Source organism: Glycine max, chromosome 5, assembly GCF_000004515.6.
Source record: "Glycine max cultivar Williams 82 chromosome 5, Glycine_max_v4.0, whole genome shotgun sequence".
Taxonomy (NCBI): domain Eukaryota; kingdom Viridiplantae; phylum Streptophyta; class Magnoliopsida; order Fabales; family Fabaceae; genus Glycine; species Glycine max.
This window is the reverse complement of record NC_038241.2, coordinates 16,463,628-16,486,552: the sequence shown is the minus strand read 5'-3', so window position 1 is coordinate 16,486,552 and position 22,925 is coordinate 16,463,628. Positions and strand designations below refer to the sequence as shown.

General features: G+C 37.6%; 1 non-coding gene across 1 annotated transcript; it reads right to left on the bottom strand.

The window, feature by feature from the left end:
• Nucleotides 1–4,572: 4,572 nt before the first annotated feature.
• Nucleotides 4,573–4,679, bottom strand: LOC113001716 (small nucleolar RNA R71). Its single transcript, XR_003267204.1, has one exon. It is a non-coding gene; the product is annotated as a small nucleolar RNA R71 (small nucleolar RNA).
• Nucleotides 4,680–22,925: the final 18,246 nt, after the last annotated feature.

The following is a 22,925-nucleotide window of genomic DNA, read 5'->3' as shown; positions in this document are numbered from 1 at the left end:
ACATGCTTTTGAAGAGAAATAACTTCCAGTTTTTCTTTGAAAAAAAAGATTCACTGATCATAGCCAGTTTTTTGAAAAAATGTGTATACACCTGAAGGGTGAATGTTGTGAAAATTTTCCCGAACGCCCATAATGGACTTGGATGAATGCATAAATTGATAAAGGAGCATATTTTGGAAACACTGGTTTGACTTAAAATAGGGAAAATGAATCTTGAGCCCTAGTGTCACATGACCATAAAAACTTGATGCTTGAGTGTCCACATGGGTGCATGCATGACCAGTTCTGCATAAAATTTCCTAATCATTATTGTTGCATGTGTATCGTGGAAATAATGTGGGGCATCCCCTTTATCCCTGAACCGCTGGCCAAACCCTGACATATATCATGTCCAGTCATTCTACAATCCTTGAGCCAAAATCCCAACTTACCATAAACCTTGACCCAGGGTGAGAATGTCAATCCTTGCCCTCGAAAGAAAACAAAAAAGAAAATTCCCAATCAAAGAAAGGGAGAAAGCAAAAAAGGAAGAAAATTCCCGATCGAAGAGTGGGAGAAAGCAAAAAAAAGAAAGAAAATTCTCGATCAAGGATCGGAAAAAAATAGAAGAAATATGCAGAAAGGCCTTTGGACCAGACAATATCTGAACAAAATAGAATTGTCACCAAGTAAAAAAAAAAAGGGAAACCACAACCTAAAGTGGTCCTCTCCCTTTGATTGCCAACCAAAATCTTGCGCGTCGGTGGCTTGTTCACCTCACACTAAACAAAAACAGAAAAAGAAAAGGCCAAAAACACTCAAAGCCAAATTTCCCACCAAAAAAAACAAACCATTCCCAAGAAAAAGTCCTATTGATTCATGATCACGCATGTAATATTTGATTTAATAGGAAATGATTTGCAAAACCAAGTCATGACATATCTATGGTTCGGAATTAAGATAAAACACTTACCCGTGTGAGATTGATACACTTTGAGTGATTTTCTTCTATTTTTGTTGGACCCAGTGTTTCCTCTAAATGGTCGTTTAGAAACAAAATGCTAACAATCAAAATCTCATTTATGGTTATGAGAAAATTTCATCAGCACACTCTCCTTCCCCGATAGACACATTGTTTTTCATCCAAAAAACATATGTTGCTCTGATCAGTTGGAAGTTTTGTCTCTTTACTAGAGCATGTTCGCATTTAGTGAAGAAAATACTGAGACTATTTTAGTCTCATAGTTATCAAGAACTACGTAGGTCTGAGTTCCTCATCACAAATTGAGGATACGAAGGAACAAAAGCCCTGCTTTTGTCGACCACCCCACCTTTTGTTACTGTGACCTAAGAGTTCGGTGGCATGCGGAGCCACATGACCGTGGGATCCCCAGATTTGTATTCTTCTCATTTTTATGTTTCATCATTTATCATTTGTATGTTATCTTGTTTCTATGACTTGAGGGACTAACGTTTGTTTTTGTTGTTTTTCTCGTTTGTCATTTGTTTTGTGCATACATTTTGTTTGGATTGTTGCGTTAGTGCTTGTTTCGTTATTGTCAATAATATTTTTTGAAATTCTGGAACCGTGTAGAGTTTTCGTTTAGGAGCGTCGTCCAAAAATAAAACAAACAAACGTCGTAATAACGCCAAGAATAGAGAAAGAAAGAGACGTTGTGAACAAAATGTCATATCTGTATATAAAGAAAAGAAAAGAATTTTGTGTATATAAACAATGTGTGAAAAGAGTTTTTGTATATAAACCATGTGTGAAAAGAGTTTTTGTATATAAACAATGTGTGAAAAGAAATTCTTGTATATAAGTAATGAGTGTATATAAAGGAATTTTTATATAAAACAACGAGTGTATATTGAAAAGGGGAAAAGAAATCTTTGAAAAGGAATAGAGGTTTTATATAGACCATGTCGGTATAGAGAGAAAGAGTTTTTCAATGCGTGTGTATATAGAGAAAACAAAAATTTCATGTATAGGAACGTAGGTTGATGTGCCATCATTTTCTTCTATTTCTTAAACCCTTTTTGCACCATTTTAATTACTAATTAGTCTTAATTGTCAAATTAATTAGGCAGTTTTATTATTTGGGCTCATTTAGCTAATTTGATGTTTTTAATCTAATTTCAGGAATTAATGAAATATTGGACTTAATCTGGATTTTGGTTGTGGACTTGAAGAGGGCAAATAAAGCAGCGCTTACCTTAGTTAATTTCTAATTAGGAGATTGCAATTTTATTTTATGTGGTTCAGTGTTTATTTCGTTTTGGGCCAGAATATTGTAATAGGGCCCAGTGACTTTGAGTGACTCTTTTTAAATAGTAGCCTTGGGATTTGTGCAAGGCTATTCTGTTAGACTATTATTCAGAGCATAGGGTTTATGGTTTTTACGTTTTTCTGTTCTAATGCTACTGTTCACGTAATACAATTTTCCATTTTCTACTTCTAATTACAATTTCATTCTTGTTTCTTCTTCTGCCTTCATTTACATTTCTGCTTCGTTTATGTTTCTGCTTCGTTTATGTTTCTGCTTCGTTTACGTTTCTGCTTTTAGTTTCATTTACGTTTTCTATTTGAATCTATGGAAAGCTAAATATTCTGGTGTTGTTTCCTTTTGAGGACGAAGCTCAACTCTCTTTGAGGTTTCCTTTATAATGTGGCTTCTTGGCAGTTTTCCCTTCACCAGTTAACCCAAATTCGTTAACATTAATCTGTGCACGCTTCGTGTTCGATTTATTGCCTCTGAGCCTAACTTGCGTTCATGCTTAATGGACGAAGGGCTAACTGGTGTATGTGTTGCCTAATCACGTATTGACAACCCTAAGTTGATTTTCGCTTAGTAAATTGAAATAGGGTTGGATTAAGTGGTTAACTGTTAGGGACGAATTCTCCATAACCCAGGACAAGAGAATGGCTTCTGAATCAGAGGAAACAACCCGTTTTTAATATTATTAGTTTCGTATTCTAGTTTACTTGTTCTGTTCTTTAAATCACAAAACAAACAACCCCCCCCCCCAATCGTTACTGTTACTGCAAGTATATTATGAACATTTGGTTTATCATTGCTCATTGGGAAACAACCTAGGATCACTTCCTAGTTACTGCATTTTCATGTTTATTTGATTCGAGTACGGCCTCAATCAAATTTGGCGCCGTTGTCGGGGAGCAGTTTCCAAAGGTTCATAATAGCTAGTGTCGTGTTAGTGTTTAATTATTTCGTGTTTTATGTTTAATTGTTAGTGTTGTGTTAGTATGTGTGTTAGTGTTGTTTAGTGTCCTGGTATTTTGTTTAGTGTGTGTTCTGTTTTAGTTTTTTTGTTAAGCGCTTCCCCTATTTCAGTTTTGGGTGTTTTGCTGTGAATAGTGTTTTGCGACGGACTTAGCAACCACTTTTGCTTGCGGCAAAACAGAGTAGTAGTAGAAATCATGTAGCGACGGATTTTAGCAACCACCCTTGCTGAATTATTTGGGATTTTTTGTTTTAGTAGCTAGAGTTGTTATTTTTGGCTGAATTTTTTTATGGTAACCTCTTTTAATCTATATTTTGTAGGAAAAATAGCTAGAGCCTTTAGTTTGGTCAGATTTGAGACTTCCAAAAAAGTAGCAAATTTTGTTTTTGTCAAAACTTCAAACGGCCATAACTTTTGCTCTGGTTATCAAAATCGCAATTATTATATATGTATTTATGTATTTGGGGTAGAAAAAAAATTCCTACGCCATAGGCCGGCTGAGGTCTCCATCGTCCAAAAAAAGTTATTATGTCAAAAGTTTTTTATTTTTCAAGTTTTATTCACTTATTTTTCTCAACCTACAATTTTTAGTTTCCATAGTTAGACTTTGAATTTTTGTTTGAAATTTTATGTGCTATCTTCTCATCATTTTATAAGGTTGCTCACAAAATTTCAAGTCATTTGGATATCATTTGAGGGTAGTTGTAGTTCAAACCTACACCTTTATTTACATGACAAGGCAACTAGTTGTGCATGCTGAATGTAGTGTATGACTAGAGGCAATCCATCTGACTTACAACCTTTGATCCTGAGATAGATAGGACATTTCATAGATTATTTAGGCATCATTTTATACCTTTTGATCATCATGAGCATTCCATTACTGGTGAATCTGTGCATTCTGTTATTGGTGATTTTGAACACCCTGATTTTGAGCATTATAATTTTGAGCATTTTGAACATTCCGAGAACATGGCATAACCTCCACCCCGTGAGAGGACTCTAAGGGAGATGGCTGCACCTGATTTCACCTACAAAAGCTTGTGCATCCAATACCCTGATGAGGATGTCCCATATGTTCTTAAAACTGGACTGATCCATTTGCTTCCAAAGTTTCATGGCCTTGCAGGTGAAGACCCGCACAAACATCTGAAAGAATTTCATATTGTCTGCTCCACCATGAAACCCCCAGATTTCCAAGAGGATCACATATTTCTGAAGGCTTTTCCTCATTCTTTAGAGGGAGTAGCAAAGGTTTGGTTGTATTATCTTGCTCCAAGGTCCATCACGAGCTAGGATGACCTTAAGAGAGTATTCTTAGAAAAAAATTTCCCTGCTTCCAGGACCATGGCCATCAGGAAGGATATCTCAGGTATTAGACAACTCAGTGGAGAGAGCCTATATGAATACTGGGAGAGATTTAAAAAACTATGTGCTAGTTGCCCTCACCATCAGATTTTGGAGCAGCTTCTTCTCCAATATTTTTATGAAGGACTCAGTAATATGGAGAAAAGTATGATAGATGTTGCCAGTGGTAGAGCCCTTGGAGACATGACTCCTGTTGAAGCCATAAACTTGATTGAGAAGATGGCTTCCAACTCCCAGCAGTTTAGTGCCAGAAATGATGCCATAGTCATTAAAGGAGTGCATGAGGTAGCTACAAACTCATCTGCATCATCTGAAACTAAGAAGCTTGAAGGCAAACTAGATGCATTGATTAACTTGGTAACCCAGCTGGCCTTGAATCAGAAATCTATACCTGTCGCAAGAGTATGTGGTTTATGCTCCTCTGCTGACCACCATACAGACCTCTGCCCTTCCATGCAACAACCTGGAGCAATTGAGCAGCCTGAAGCTTATGCTGCAAACATTTACAATAGACCTCCTCAACCTCAGCAACAAAATCAACCACATCAGAAAAATTATGACCTCTCCAGCAACAGATACAACCCTGGATGGAGGAATCACCCTAATCTTAGATGGTCTAGCCCTCAACAACAACAACAGCAGCCTACTCCTTCCTTCCAAAATGATGCTGGCCCAAGCAAACCATACATTCCTCCACCAATCCAACAATAGCAACAACCCCAGAAACAGCAAATAGTTGAGGCTCCTCCGTAACCTTCCCTTGAAGAACTTGTGAGGCAAATGACTATGCAGAACATGCAGTTTCAACAAGAGACCAGAGCCTCCATTCAAAGCTTAACTAATCAGATGGGACAATTGGCTACACAATTAAATCAACAATAGTCCCAGAATTCTGACAAGCTGCCTTCTCAAGCTGTCCAAAATCCCAAAAATGTCAGTGCCATTTCATTGAGGTCGGGAAAGCAGTGTCAAGGACCTCAATCCTTAGCACCTTTCTCATCTGCAATTGAACCTGCCAAACTTCACTCTACTCCAGAAAAAGGTGATGACAAAAATTTACCTAACAATTTCTGTGCAGGTGAATCTTCCACTGGTAATTCTGATTTGCAGAAGCAGCACATCCCTCCTCTTCCATTCTCTCCAAGAGCAGTTTCCAACAAAAAAATGGAAGAGGCAGAGAAAGAGATCTTGGAAACATTTAGAAAAGTAGAGGTAAACATACCTCTGCTGGATGCAATAAAGCAAATTCCAAGATATGCTAAATTCTTGAAGGAGCTGTGCACTAATAAGCGAAAGCTTAAAGGAAGTGAAAGAATTAGCATGGGCAGAAATGTCTCCGCATTGATTGGTAAATCTGTCCCCCAAATTCCTGAAAAATGTAAAGATCCAGGTACATTCAGCATACCTTGTATTATAGGGAATAGTAAGTTTGATAATGCCATGCTAGATTTAGGAGCTTCTTTTAGTGTTATGCCTCTGTCTATTTTTAATTCTCTATCTCTAGGTCCCTTGCAGTCAACTGATGTGGTAATTCATTTAGCTAATAGAAGTGTTGCCTATCCTGTTGGTTTCATAGAAGATGTCTTAGTTAGAGTTGGTGAACTGATTTTCCCTGTTGATTTTTATATTTTGAATATGGAGGATGGATTTTCTCAAGGATCAGTTCCCATCATTCTAGGAAAACCCTTTATGAAAACTGCTAGAACTAAGATAGATGTATATGCAGGCACACTATCCATGGAGTTAGGTGATATAACTGTTCATTTTAATATTTTGGATGCTATGAAATACCCATCTGAAGATCTTTATGTATTTCGTGCTGAAATAATTGACCATGTTGTTGATGAATACATGACTGATCTTTATTCTAATCTGCATGCCTCTCACTCTTCATGCATTGAGTCTGAAATTGTACTTGATCATATGTATGAGTTTGATGCTGAGAGTCAATCTGAAATTGGTATTGATTGCATGTCTGGTGGTGGTGTTTTACCTTTCGAGATTGATTTTATAGAGTCAAATAGGACTAACCATGTTTCAGGAAGTACATATACCTCTGACTTTCTTTATGAGGTACAAGCTGAGAAACCATCTCCTTCTACCACTATCCAGCCGGCCACACCAGAATTGAAGCCTTTGCCATCAAATTTAAAATACGCTTACTTGGATGATAGCAAAAGTTTTCCAGTGATTATATCTGCCTCCCTTGCTGATGAGCAAGAGGAGAAGTTGTTGTCTGTTCTTAAGAAGCATAAGAAGGCTATAGGCTGGACCCTGGCGGACATTCCTGGTATTAGCCCATCCACATGTATGCATCGAATAAATTTAGAGGATGGAGCTAAACCAGTAAGACAGCCACAGAGAAGACTCAACCCGATGATTCTTGATGTAGTGAAGAAGGAGATAACCAATCTTTTGCAAGCTGGAATCATTTATCCTATCTCCGACAGCCAATGGGTGAGTCCCGTCCAGGTAGTCTCGAAGAAGACCGGCCTCACAGTGATAAAAAATGAGAAGGAGGAGTTGATTCCTACTCGGGTGCAGAACAGTTGGAGAGTCTGCATTGACTATAGGAGGCTGAACTAGGTTACCAAAAAGGACCATTTTCCCCTGCCATTCATTGACCAGATGCTTGAACGCCTGGCAGGTAAATCTCACTACTATTTCCTTGATGGTTTTTCTGGTTATATGCAAATTACTATTGCTCTTGAGGATCAGGAAAAGACCACATTCACCTGCCCCTTCGGCACTTTTGCCTATAGGAGGATGCCTTTCAGCCTGTGCAATGCCCCTGGTACCTTCCAGCAGTGTATGATTAGTATTTTCAGTGATTTCTTAGAAAATTGCATAGAGGTGTTTATGGATGATTTCACTGTATATGGATCCTCTTTTGATGGTTGTTTGGATAGTTTGGAAAAAGTTTTGAATAGATGCATCGAAACTAATCTTGTTCTAAATTTTGAAAAATGTCATTTTATGGTTGAGCAAGGTATAGTTTTAGGCCACATTATTTCCAATAAGGGTATTGAAGTAGATCCTGCAAAAATTTCTGTTATTTCACAATTGCCTTACCCCTCTTGTGTGCGAGAGGTGCGATCTTTTCTTGGTCACGCAGGATTCTACAGGCGCTTTATAAGAGATTTTAGCAAAGTAGCCCTTCCACTGTCCAACTTGTTGCAAAAGGAGGTGGAGTTTGACTTTAATGACAGATGCAAAGAGACTTTTGATTGCCTCAAAAGAGCACTGACTACCACCCCCATCATCCAGGCACCCGACTGGACAGCCCCTTTTGAGCTTATGTGTGATGCATCAAATTATGCATTGGGGGCTGTCCTTGCTCAGAAAATTGATAAACTGCCCAGGGTGATATATTGTGCTTCAAGAGAATTTTAGAGAAGATTGTGCAGCCAAGCAGGAAAGATTGGAGTACCAGGCTTGATGATGCTCTTTGGGCACATCGGACTGCCTACAAAGCACCCATAGGAATGTCTCCTTATCGGGTTGTCTTTGGAAAGGCGTGTCATCTTCCAGTGGAAATTGAGCACAAAGCATACTGGGCAGTGAAGACTTGCAACTTCTCTATGGATCAAGCTGGTGAGGAAAGAAAGTTGCAACTAAGTGAGTTAGATGAAATTCGCCTAGAAGCCTACGAGAATGCCAAGTTCTACAAAGAAAAGACCAAGAAGTTCCATGATAGCATGATAGTTAAGAAGGACTTCATGGTTGGGCAAAAAGTATTATTGTATAATTCTAGGCTTGGACTCATGAGTGGTAAGTTGAGGTCTAAGTGGATTGGTCCTTTTGTTGTTACTAATGTTTTTCCTTATGGTACAGTTGAGATCAAAAGCGACTCCACAAACAAGAGCTTCAAGGTCAACGGACATCGACTTAAGCCATTCCTCACAAACACTTCTTTAGTGGATGTAGTGGTGGAAGAGACTTCCTTACTCCACCCTACTCTTCCTCCACCATAACTTAGGGAGTTCTTCTTTTCCTATCTCATTCTTTGCTTTTATTACACTTGTCCAATTCTATTTGATGGTTTAATTGTTTTTAATCTTTTAATTGTGCTACATTGAGGACAATGTGTTGTTTAAGTATGGGGGGGGAGTGTTCTTTGGCTTTGCTAGTTTTGTTGGTTTTGTTAATTTGTTAGTTGTGTTAATTTGTTAATGTTGTTAGTTTCGTCGGATTTCTAGTTTAATATTTTGGGTCAATTCTGTGTGCATGTACGACTTTGCATGTTTTTCTTTGAATTATAGGATATGTTCAAGAAATTGGTAATTGTTTTGAAAATAAAAGTTCTTGACATTTTGTGACTTGAAATCCTTGATTTCTCCTCTACATGTCATGATAGTTTTGAAAGCTCAATGTGAAAGTGATGAGTTTACCTTTGTGAGAATTTGAGCCATCCATCATCATAATCATTTGGCGTGTTTTGCCCCATTGATTGCTTGCACAATAGCCTTGGCTTGATTCTTGTTGATGCTTCCTAATTCACATGCATATTTGGAAATGATTGAGGCAATTTTGTTCTTATAAGCTTCTAACCAAATGGACTTACCTTGAATTAATTCCTTTGATAGCCCTTTTGAGCCTTGTTTCCCTTTCCTTGTTTTGAAGCTCACTACAAGCCTTAAGTGAAAATCCATGATATCACCATATCCTTAAGGAATTTTGGAGCTTTGGAATTGTTTTAGGAATAAGTGGGGGGGGGGGGGGGGGGGGGTTTGTTTCATTGGATAACATGTTTTGTTGGCTATGCTTCATGATGTATTTTGGGCCATACTTGATGTACATTGTATATTGGTTAAATGTTGGACATGCTGAATGAGATGTTGTTTCTCAAAGGCTACAGAGCAAAAAAAAATCGAAAAAGAAAAAGAAAAGCAATAAAGTTGAGTGAATAAGATCTTAAATGGCAAAAGAATGATGAGACTCTTGGTTCTACTCTTTATGTTTAAATTTTATCTTTAGTTCTTTTTTATTTTAATATGCACTTATTCCCCATTGCTCCTTTATTCCTTTGGGATTTAGCCACTTATTCCATATTTTTCCATACCTTGTCCTTGGCCCCATTACAACCTTAAAAGACCTTTTGATCCTCATGTGCTTGTGTTTATGGGTTGATTGTCAATTTTAGAATCTTGCCAAGTTTATGTGGTGTTTGTTTTCATGGGTGCTTTGAGGGTAAATAGTAGCCTAGACACTTGAGAGATAGAGTGTATATCTTGTGAGGCTTTATCACTTTTCATTCCTGAGCTGACTAACTATTTTGCCATGATTGGGTTGCTTGGATGATTTTCATGAATGTCTTGACTTTTCGGATCTCCTTATGTTAGATGTTACCCATTACTTTCATTCCTTGATGTTCATTGAGAAATATGTGAATGTTTTTGTTTGTCTCTCTTTGATATCCGTGGATTTTGTTCTTTGTTTCATTTTGCCCAGGAGTGCAAAAGGCTAAGTATGGGGGGTTTTGATGTGTCATCATTTTCTTCTATTTCTTAAACCCTTTTTGCACCATTTTAATTACTAATTAGTCTTAATTGTCAAATTAATTAGGCAGTTTTATTATTTGGGCTCATTTAGCTAATTTGATGTTTTTAATCTAATTTCAGGAATTAATGAAACATTGGGCTTAATCTGGATTTTGGTTGTGGACTTGAAGAGGGCAAATAAAGCAACGCTTACCTTAGTTAATTTCTAATTAGGAGATTGCAATTTTATTTTATGTGGTTCAGTGTTTATTTCGTTTTCGGCCAGAATATTGTAATAGGGCCCAGTGACTTTGAGTGACTCTTTTTAAATAGCAGCCTTGGGATTTGTGCAGGGCTATTCTGTTAGACTATTATTCAGAGCATAGGGTTTATGGTTTTTACATTTTTCTGTTCTAATGCTACTGTTCACGTAATGCAATTTTCCATTTTCTGCTTCTAATTACAATTTCGTTCTTGTTTCTTCTTCTACCTTCATTTACGTTTCTGCTTCATTTACGTTTCTGCTTCGTTTACGTTTCTGCTTCGTTTACGCTTCTGCTTTTAGTTTCATTTACGTTTTCTGTTTGAATCTATGGAAGGCTAAATATTCTGGTGTTGTTTCCTTTTGAGGATGAAGCTCAACTCTCTTTGAGGTTTCGTTTATAATGTGGCTTCCTAGCAGTTTTCCCTTCACCAGTTAACCCAAATTCGTTAACATTAATTTGTGCACACTTCGTGTTCGATTTATTGCCTCTGAGCCTAACTTGCGTTCATGCTTAATGGACGAAGGGCTAACTGGTGTATGTGTTTCCTAATCACGTATTCACAACCCTAAGTTGATTTTCGCTTAGTAAATTGAAATAGGGTTGGATTAAGTGGTTAAATATTAGGGACGAATTCTCCATAACCCAAGACAAGAGAATGGCTTCTGAATCAGAGGAAACAACCCGTTTTTAATATTATTAGTTTCATATTCCAGTTTACTTGTTTTGTTCTTTAAATCACAAAACAAACAAACCCCCCCAATCGTTACTGTTACTGCAAGTATATTATGAACATTTGGTTTATCATTGCTCGTTGGGAAACGACTTAGGATCACTTCCTAGTTACTGCATTTTCATGTTTATTTGATTCGGGTACGGCCTCGATCATAGGTGTACAGAGAAAAAAAGTTTTTCTCATAGATAGCGATGGATGTATAGTTTTTTGCAAACATGCATAAGAAAAAAAAAACAAAAAAACAAAAAGAAAAGAGAAAGAAAGACCTCGAAGGTCGGCATGTTATGGTCATAGGAAGCACAAATCATTCGTAGAGAGCAAACATATCTTTTGGAAACAAGAAATTGACGCTAAGAGTTTATTTTCCAAAATAACCGAGATTAGAATGGATGGATTCGTTGAACCAATGAAAGAACATAATTTGGAAACGTTGGGTCAACTTGCATAAATCCCAAGCCTTAGTATCACAATGCCATAAACTGGATGCTTGAGTACCCACCTAGCTGTATGCATGACTAATTTTGCACGTTGTTTCCAAATCATCATTGTTACGCGTGCCTCGTGGAAATAATATGGAAGTTTAACCCGAAACCGACACCCTGACACATGAATTTGTTTTGCCCCAAATATCAAAATTGGGCATGCACAATGAAAAGACCATGTTGAGACACAACCTTAAGCTACTTTGAACCTTGGCCAATGAAGAGAATCCTCATCCTTTCCCCCGAAGAAGAGGACAGCAGAATCTCCTCAAGGGAGAGCGAATAACGAATGCTAAAACCCGAATTCCCAATCAAAGATCGGAAGAAAAAAAAAGGGAAAAGAAATGAAAAGAAAGAAAAGGAAGAAATTAAAAGAAAGAAAAGAAAAGGAAAATAAGGATTCCCGATCAAAGATCGGAAGAAAGTAAAAAGGAAAAGATCGAAGGAAAACAGAATAATTCCCGATCAATAAAGGAAACTAGGAAAGAGAACAGAAGATCTTCGGACCAGATAAATTTTCGGCGAGGTAAATGACCGCCGCAAAGGGGAAACCCATTTTTGAAGTGGTTCTTCCTTTAGGATTGTCATTCATGGTCGCTCCCGACTGGCGATGTCCCGCCCCACATAAACAAAGAGGAAAAGACCAAAACACCCAGCTTCCTCTCCAAAAACACTACCCTCGAGAAAATCCTATTGATCCGTGATCGCGCGTGTAATCTTTTGGTTCGATAGGAAATCATGTGCAAAATAAATTCATGGTGCAGCTATGGTTTGGAAATAGGGTAAAATACTTACCTGTGTGAGTTTTTATACACCATGGGTGATTTTATTCCCAGTTTCAGTTTGACCCGACGTTTCCCTTGAATGTTCATTTAAAAGCTAAACGTTGACATCCTACCCTTCATTTTCGGTTACAAGGAAAACTATTTTTGGCATAAGCATATTGTTTCTCTAAAATATGGTGCTCTCGTGAATGATTTATTTTTCCTTGCTAAAGCATGTTCGCCTTTTAGGTGAAAGAACCCGGTGGACCATTCGGTCCTAAAATCAAATCTTATTCGGAGCCCCATGAATTGATTGCCATTCATGCATCCTCCACGTTGAGTCCGGAGCCCCACGAATTGATTTCCTAGCGGTGTTCGTGCATCCTCCACCATCAAATCTTATTCGGAGCCCCATGAATTGATTGTCATTCATGCATCCTCCACCATCGAGTCCGGAGCCCCACGAATTGACTGCCTAGCATTGTTCGTGCATCCTCCACCATCAAATCTTATTCGGAGCCCCATGAATTGATTGCCATTCATGCATCCTCCACCATCGAGTCCGGAGCCCCACGAATTGATTGCCTAGCGCTGTTCGTGCATCCTCCACCATCAAATCTTAGTTGGAGCCCCATGAATTGATTGTCATTCATGCATCCTCCACCATCGAGTCCGAAGCCCCACGAATTGATTGCCTAGCGCTGGTCATGCATCCTCCACCATCAAATCTTAGTCGAAGCCCCATGATTTGATTGCCATTCATGCATCCTCCACCATCGAGTCCGGAGCCCCACGAATTGATTGCCTAGCGTTGTTCGTGCATCCTCCACCATCAAATCTTAGTCGGAGTCCCATGAATTGATTGTCATTCATGCATTCTCCACCATCGAGTCCGGAGCCCCACGAATTGATTGCCTAGCGCTGTTCGTGCATCCTCCACCATCTTATTCGGAGCCCCATGAATTGATTGTCATTCATGCATCCTCCGTTATCAAGTACGGAGCCTCCGGTGAGGGGAAAATACGGTTTTTTTGTTATTTTCCCAATTGGTTCCTTCACCAAACATGTGTATACGTATATATTATGTTATTTTTGTTTGTTTGTTTGTTTGTTTTGTGTTGTGCAGAGAAAGAAGGAGAGACGGGAGTCACTTATTTCAAATCGCTTATGGTTGGAACTATTGTGATTGAGATCAATTAAATCCCCATGATGGGCAAAGGATGGCCTTCGGGAGTCATCGTAGATTAATTACGGAAAAGGGCTAAGACGGACGAAATCAGTGTTTTATCTTTACTTTCCTCCTATCTTCGATAAAAGGTAAGTAAAGAGGGGCAACTGCCATACCCTAATTTCGTCCGGGGACCATTGTTTGATGGCATGCAACCTTTGCTTGACCACTTCGAGGAACTTGACACCCATCGTTAAGCAATTTGTGAAGTTCCGCGAAATTTCGGGAGTCGAAAGGAAACATTATTGTGCAATCCGTAAAGTTCCGTAACATTGCAGAAGCCGAAGAGGGGATGGTTGTGTAATCCGTAAAGTTTCGTGACATTACGGAAAGAAAACAAGTATCGTTACGTAATTCGTGAGGTTGCGTAACATTACGGAAAAAGAATCAGCAAAAAAGGGGGCAAAGGGGGTGTATTTAGTAAAATGGGGGTGCAAATAGTAATTTTCAAATCTGGGCCCTTCTAGAGGTTTCTGGGAAACTTTTTGCTTAAGGTTGAAGCAACCTAGCTCGCCTGGGCGAGCTAGGTGGCAACCACCTCCCCCGTTTTGTTAAAAAATGGGCTTTCGGGACACCCGTAATGCTTCCGTAAAATTTTCATAACCCTAAATAAGCATATTTCATTTAATATGGGTGAGAATGAAGAGAAAAGAGGAAAAAATCAAGTCTTATAGGCTTCCGTAACTTTTTTGTAAATTACGAAAGAAGGGTGGTGAACTTATCAAAATGGGGGGTGCAAATAGCAATTTTGAAATTTTGAATTGGGCCTTTCAGACTATTTTTTGAAGCTAGGTTGCTTCTGGAGGAAGCAACCCAGCTCGCCTGGGCGAGCTGGACGGCAATCTCCTCCCCATTTTTCTTATAAAAAGGAAAAATGGGGTTGTTCTAAGGGTCCCTAATCCCCCTAGTGATGTATTTCAGCTGTTTTTGGTGAAAAAAATTGTTTCTGTGAAGAAAGTCCAAGCCGAGGTGCTTTCGTAACGCTTCCGAGAGGTTTCCGTAAGCAAATCCGTGAAGGTTTTCCTCCGTTCTTCACCGTTCTTCATCCATTCTTCGTTCTTCAACGGGTAAGTTTACAAATCCGAGGCTTTTAATTCATTTCTTGTTTTTTGGCTTTCATCTTTATGTCGTTCAATTTCGGTTTCTTTTCTTCCGTTTTTAACGAGCTTTAACCGATCGTTTAAGTCATTTTCTCGCCTAATAAATGATAAAATGAATTTCAATCGATCATTTGCGTTGTAACCTCGTTTAATCACTTTTAAAACAAAATCTAATCGATCGTTCACGTTGTAACCTCGGTTAAACCAAAAAAAGCAAAATAATAATAAAATAATCAAAATATCTTGAAAAATAATAATAAAATAATCAAAATATCTTTGAATAAAATAATAAAAAAAAATCAATCAGACGTTTTTCTTTGGAAGTTTCCTTGAATGAATTGATTAATAACCAAAGTGAAATTAAGACTAAAATCAACTCACAAATCAAGTTTTGTCCGAAAAATCACTAAAAACCGTTTTAAGGTCCAACGCCTTAAACGGTCCTCTTTGCTTTTATCGGTTAACATGGACCGTTCAAAAGCATAAAATCAACATGTAACTTTACCGCTTTCGAAAGAACTACTTAGGTCGGATTTCATCTTCGATGGAGGGTACGTAGGAGCAAGAGCCCCGCTTTTGTCGACCTCAAAAATAAAAAAGAAATAAAAGTTTAGATACATAATTTCACACAATTCTAATCTAAGGTTGTTGTCCTTTGGGACAAACGTGAGAGGTGTTAATACCTTCCTCAAACGTAAAGATAACTCCCGAATCTGGAATATTCTTCATGACCGGTTTCCTCAAACGTAAAGATAACTCCGCGCATTTTCCTCCAATGTAAGACGCACCCGTGAGCCTCGCCTCGCTCGCCCGCAAAAGGGTAGGTTGCGACAAGTAGCACATGAAGTTTTCACAAAATCATTACCAAAGAGTTTTACTCTCTGGTAATCGATTACCAGATTATAGTAATCGATTACCAGTGGTTTTAAAACGTTAAGATTTTCAAAATTCAAAATGAAGAGTCACATCTGTTGATGTGTAATCGATTACACCTTTATGGTAATCGATTACCAGTGACTGTTTTCGAAAAATTCATTTCCAAAAGTCACATTTCTTCAAGTGACTTGTTTCTGAAGATTCTTTCAAAAGTCATATCTTTTTAAGTGATTAGTTTTTAAAGGAATTGCCAAGAGTTACAAGTTTTGACTTGAGTCATCAAGAAACTATAAATATGTGACCTTGGCATGAAACAATTAATTCATCTCAATCATTTCTTTCAATCATCTTTCAATATTTTCTTTCATCTTTTTCAACAGTTTTTCTGTTTCATCTTCTCTTTATCTTTCTAAAAGTTTTTGTTCAAAACTTTCTCTTCCAAGAAAAGTTCTTTGTTCAAAAACTTGTGTTATTCATCTTTTTGATTCCCTTCTCCCTTTACAGAGACTATCAATGTCATCCGCCTTTACTTTTCAAAGACAATCAAAGTCTTTTGTCTTGCAGAGACAGTCAAGTTCATCTTCTCCTTTACTTTCCAAAGACTATCAGAGTCTTTTGTCTTATAGAGACAATCAAGGCCATCTGCTCCTTTACTTTTCAAAGACTATCATAGTCTTTTGTCTTGTGGAGACTATCAATGTCATCCACCTTTACTTTTCAAAGACTATCATAGTCTTTTGTCTTGTAGAGACAATCAAGGTCATTTGCTCCTTTACTTTTCAAAGACTTCAATGTCTTTTGTCAAGATGACAATGTCTTTTGTCAAGACGACAATGTCTTCAGTTACATTTCAAAGACTTCAATGTCTTTCGTCAAGACTATCACAGTCTTCATTTACATTTGAAAAGACAACAATGTCTTCAGTCATTTACACTTTCAAAAACGACAATGTCTTCATTTACATTTCAAAAGAATTCAATGTTTTCAGTCATTTACGCTTTTAAAAGACTACAATGTCCTCATTTACATTTCAAATACTTCAATGTCTTTTGTCTTTTATAGGACTCAATATCCTTGTTTGTGCTTCATAGGACTCGACATCCTCTGTTTCCATGCTTTGAAAAAAAAAGAGGAAAAAAAAAGAAAGAAAAAGAAGAACTTCAATGTCCTCATGTTTTCTCAGTTTCACTTCCTTGGTTGCTCGGTCGAATAGCAAGATCGCTCAAACGAAATTAGTGTCCTTATCTTTACTTCACTTTTATTTCCAATAAAAAATAAGTAAATAGGGGCAACTGTCATACCCTAATTTCGTCCGGGGACTATCATTTGCTAACATTGCTAGCCGAAATAAGCTGCTTGACACCAGGTGTCGTGCAAAACAAATGATCATTCATTGTTTAGATCAAGGATGCGAAAATACCCAAAGGGGAGCGAAAAAGGGTCATTTTAAGGCTTTTTCTGAACCGTGGCTCATCCAGGCTAGCCTCTGGCTCGCTTAGGCCACCAAATAACTTCATGGTGAAGTAATCAGCTCGCCTAGGCGAGCAAGGTTGCTTCAAGATGAAGTAACAGCTTGCCTAGGTGAGCTCAGCTCGCTTGCGCGAGTTGTCATGACCCCAAATGCTTTGTTTTGCTATAAATAAGCGTGAAGATGGGCTGAAAGGGAGGTTATGAGGTCCAGAGGTGAAGGATAGGGGAAAAAGAAGAGAAAAAAAGAAGAAGAGAAAAATAAGCTAAATCGCCGCCAAATCACGACTGCAATCGATTTCTACATCGTTCTTCGGTCGTTCTTTGTTCGTTCTTCGTTCTCCATCCGGTTAGTGTTTGTCTTTAAGGATTTGAACATGATTCATGGACCCCTAGGGGTCCTCTCTATTGTCTTGTGCATCTTCATCTCCTTCTCTTGTCATCGATGATCACTTTTCTTTTGTAAAGTAAGTTTTAACCGATCATTAGTGCGACAATTTATCTTTTAAAAAAGGATTGAAAGTTAATAAACAAAAACCAAAATAAAACCAACTCATAAACTTCTTCATTTCATCAAACAGATCAAGAGGTCGTTTCAAGGTCCAACGCCTTAACCATTCTCTCCTCTTTTCAAAAAAATCAAAAGATCATTTCAAGGTCCAACGCCTTAACGATTCTCTCCGCTTTTCGAATAAGTTTAAAACGTCATTTCATGGTCCAATGCCTTAAATGAATTTTGTTCGTAATTAAAATCAATCTTTCAAAAAACATAAAATCAATGTAACACACAAACTTTCAGACTTAAAGAACTACGTAGATCTGAATTCCTCATCGCACATGAGGATACGTAGGAGCAAGGGCAACACCCTTGTCGACCCCAAAAAGTAAAAAACATAAAAAGGGAAAAGATAAAAAACATAAAAAAGGGAAAATAAAATAAATATTAAAGTCATGTTTTGCACACTCGATTAGAGGCTGTCGTTCCTTGTGACAGGCACGTGGGGTGCTAATACCTTCCCTATGCGTAAACAACTCCCAAACCCTCATTTTCAAAATACACAGACCTTCACCTTTTTGGTTTTTTAGCGTTTTCCTCAAATAAATGTTGGTGGTGACACCGCTCGTTTTCTCCCTTGGAGACAAACGCTTTGGCCTATGATTTTGGCCTTTTCGCACCCTCGCCAAAGGATAGGTTGTGACATCACACTAAGCATGCCTTTGGGATTCTTCATGGGCCTTCTTTGCACTAAGCTTGGGCTGACCGCTAAGCAAGATGACACACTCAGCCTATCTTGTGCGCTAAGCGAGCTATCCCAATCTTCAATTTTTTCTTCAAGTTTTTGCATCAATTTTTCTCCAATGCACTTGTAATTTTCTTCTTTTGAATCCTGCTGGTCAAGAATTAAAATGATATTAAAATCCTCATTATTTCATTAATAATAACAATAAAGTAGAAGAATTCTAATCATTCTTAGTCAAAATTGACTATCAATTAAACCCAAATTTCGTAATTATCATTAATAGTTGCATTGATCATTGATCTTAAGCATTAAAGAGTTGAAATTTGTAACTTATTTTTTAAAATAACTAAGTTTCAACTCTACGTCATGATAATTGACTATATGCTATTATAGTTGACTATATCGAGCCTTTGAATTCTCATAATTGAGAATAGCTCGCAGATAGTCAACTATCTTAAGTGTCTAATTGACTATTTGGTTCTGAAGAAGTTTTTTGCTTTTGCAAATAGTCAATTAAATGATAATATAGTCGATTATATGTTCTTTAGAAAACCTAGGTGATACAAAGAACAATTTAGTCGACTATCTTTATGGCATAATTGACTATTTTAGTTCTAAGGTTATAAAAATAAGTTTTTCAAAGGACTTTGGTGTGACACCATTTTCTCTCATATTTTTTATTGCGTTTTCACTAAGAGAGTTTCTTAAAAACCTCTAAGTGTCACTACTTCCTTTATCTTTGACTAAAAACATCATTTCACGAGGATTAAATGGATCTTGGCATGGATCATGAAGAGTAATTTGAGGCTACATATCAAAACTTTCATATCTTTCACAAAATAGGTGAAATTCCTTAATTGCAATTTTGATTTTTGTTTTCATTGAGTAGGTTTCTCAATGGTGTGCATGTAGTGAATTTATTACATGTAGGTTTAGATCTTGATAGGTTTTCAAGAGTTTAGACATTTGTGACATGCATTTGCTTGTAAGTTTGATTGGTTGCTTGTAAGGTTTAGATCTTTATTTTTTATTGGTTAAGGTTCTTATGGCTTGGTTGTTGATATTTTCTTGGTATCTTAGTTTAAACCATAATATGTGATAAGTGAAAATATAAGGGTGTTTACAACATATCTTACTCTCTTTGAATTAATTGGATTAAAGGAAAAGGTTTTGTTAAAAACTTTTATTTGGATCTAAATTTTTTTGATTTAGATGAATGAAAGTGTAAAATAGATAAAATATTTGAATTAAAGTTGTTAATCAGATAAAAAAATATATCATATTATGCAATTCCCATTTTACCCCAATTTAAGAGAATTTATTCCTATTTTTTACTCGAAAAACTTTTTTTTTAAATTAAGAGGCATTAATCGGTGTAATCAATTATATGTCTTATAAACCCCACAATAAATTGTTTGATTTAGATGAATGAAAGTGTAAAATAGATAAAATATTTGAATTAAAGTTGTTAATCAGATAAAAAAACAAAATATATCATATTATGCAATTCCCATTTTACCCTAATTTAAGAGAATTTATTCCTATTTTTTACTCAGAAAACTTTTTTTAAAAAATTAAGAGGCATTAATTGGTGCAATCAATTATATGTCTTATAAACCCCACAAAGAAGTTTGAAGGGTTGGCTATTGATGTGCTTGCATAGATAAGTAACAAAATCAAGGAAGAGGAGTTGGTGATGGTGATGCAATCCTACTGATGAGAATCATGAAACTGGTCAAATACAGGCTAAAGGCCCAAGTGGAGAAGGACGAAGGCCCAAGTGGAGAAGGACAAAGCCCCCGAGTGGAGAAGGATGAAGGCCCAGAGGCAGAGACACTATCAAGACTATTAATTGTTGCTGAAGGCCCAAACTAATTTGAAGGCCCAAGTTAAATAAGTTTTTAGTTATAATTTATTTTTATTGTAATTTTGGCCCAAACTGTTTAAAAGGCCCATGTCTATTTTTATCTTTTGTTCAGCTACACTATAAGTATGAGTTTTTGTTTTGAATAAAAAAAACTTTTGGCATTTGATAAAATTTGGTGAGAGTTTCTCTCTGGGTTCCTTGTTGAACCAATTATCAGACTTATCAAGGTAATCCTTGTGGCGTCTACCCTGACTTATCTTCCTTCACTGGAAGTGGCGTCTACCCAGACTTATCTTCCTTCACCGAAAGTGGCGTCTACCCTGACTTATCTTCCTTCACTGGAAGTGGCGTCTACCCAGACTTATCTTCCTTCACCAGAAGTGGCGTCTACCCTGACTTATCTTCCTTCACCGGAAGTGGCGTCATCCAAACCTTCATAGCCTGTATCAAACGATCCGCTCCTACTCAGGTTCGCATCATCTGGACCGTACCAATGAGGAGGTCTATGGACGACTAGAAACAATGGCTCGTTTCCTGAATGGTCTAAACCCTGAAACCAGAGATGTTGTTGAATTACAGGAGTATGTAGTGTTGGATGACTTGTTACATAGGGCGCTCCGGGTTGAACAGCAAATTAAAAGAAAAAGTGCAACAAGGAGGAACTCACCTAATACTTACAACCAAAACTGGGCCAACAGATCCAAGATGGAGGGAGGTAATTCGTTCCGACCTGCAGCCACATCCCCGCATGGAAAGTCAGCAACGCCCAGTGTAGGTGGAAGCAAACATAACACCTCCACTTCCTCATCCAATACTGGAACCAGAAACATAAAATGTTTCAAGTGCTTAGGCAGAGGACATATTGCTTCTGAATGTCCAACCAGGAGGACCATGATCATGAAGGCTGATGGAGAAATCACTAGTGAGTCTGAAATCTGAGTAGGAGCGGATTGTTTGATACAGGTGTAGAGTTTTTGGATGACGCCACTTCCGGTGAAGGAAGATAAGTCAGGGTAGACGCCACTTCTGGTGAAGGAAGATAAGTCTGGGTAGACGCCACTTCCAGTGAAGGAAGATAAGTCAGGGTAGACGCCACAAGGATTACCTTGATAAGTCTGATAATTGGTTCAACAAGGAACCCAGAGAGAAACTCTCACCAAATTTAATCAAATGCCAAAAGTTTTTTTTATTCAAAACAAAAACCCATACTTATAGTGTAGCTGAACAAAAAGATAAAAATAGACATGGGCCTTTTAAACAGTTTGGGCCAAAAATTACAATAAAAATAAATTATAACTAAAAACTTATTTAACTTGGGCCTTCAAATTAGTTTGGGCCTTCAGCAACAATTAATAGTCTTGATAGTGTCTCTGCCTCTGGGCCTTCATCCTTCTCCACTTGAGCCTTCATCCTTCTCCACTCGGGGGCTTTGTCCTTCTCCACTTGGGCCTTCGTCCTTCTCCACTTGGGCCTTTAGCCTGTATTTGGCCAGTTTCATGATTCTCATCATTCCCTCCTTCTTGGAAAACATTTGTCCTCAAATGTTCAGGATCATCACCGGGTTCAAGTACCACTTCCTTCCTTTTCTTGTGGGCTTGCTTGACATAGCTTTCATTCTTCTTTGCAATTTGCACCTTCACTTGGTCATACAATCTTTTCACATACTCAACTTTGGCATGTGCATCCTTACGTTGAGTCTCTTGGGGATTGCTTTTGTAAGTTGGCCTGTTAGGCAATGAAGCTCCGGGGAGGAGATCAACTTGATGTTCTATGCCTCTTGAAGGTGGTAGTCCATGAGGAATCTCCTTAGGAAAGACATTTTTAAATTCCTGCAATAATGGTTGAACACTAGGAGAAATAGAAATAGTAAACTCATTAGAATTATCAGTAGAAATTTTACTGTCTTTGCAATACTGTAGATTGAGTGGTTCATGAGCAGGTAACAGTTTCCTCACTTCACTCGCCTCTGCAAAATAATTAAATTTTCTCTCATGTGTATCACTCTTTTCCTCGGGTGTATCACTCTTCTTTTTCATATTCCTTTGTGGTACCTCACTATTTTCTTTCTCTTGTTCTCTCTTTTCTCCCATTCTGATTTGGTCATCACACACTTCTCTAGGGGATAGAGGTTTAAGAGTAAATGAGGAAGATTTGGCTATTCGTCTGTAGGGCTTTTCTTTGTTACGGTTCAACAAACGTTGCATTTGTGTAGTCCACGCGTCCAGAAATAAGCGTTGAGATTCGTCCAGTTGATGATATACACCACCATTGTCACCAGCTCTTGCCATGATTAAGGAACAAAGAATTTTGCAGTAAATTAAAAAAAAATTCAGGACCTCACCACACTCTACTCACGTGTTTCACTCTTTAATGGTAGTTTACTCGTGTTTGATGCTCTCAATATAGGCTTTTGTGTGATGTTTTCACTCTTGCCTTTTACCACTCACTCCCTCTTAAGTTCCTGGATGGATCGAATTAGACACACAAGGTAATATAAAATAAAAGGAAAGACAATATAATTATCAGAGTAACAGATTTGATTTGGGATAACAACTTGGACTTGATTTGAATAGTAGATTGGATTTGATTTGGATAACAGATTAGATTTGGATAACAAATCTGATTTGGATAAAAAATTTGATTTGATTTGATTTGGATAATAGATCAGATTTGGATAACAAATTAGATTTAATTTGGATAACAAATAAGATAACAGATAGGATAACAGATATGACAAGTAAACTTCAAATGTTCATAACTTTTGCTACGGTTGTCCGTTTGAGGCCCACTATATATCAAAACGCTCAGAATTCAGAGGAGAATCTAGATAA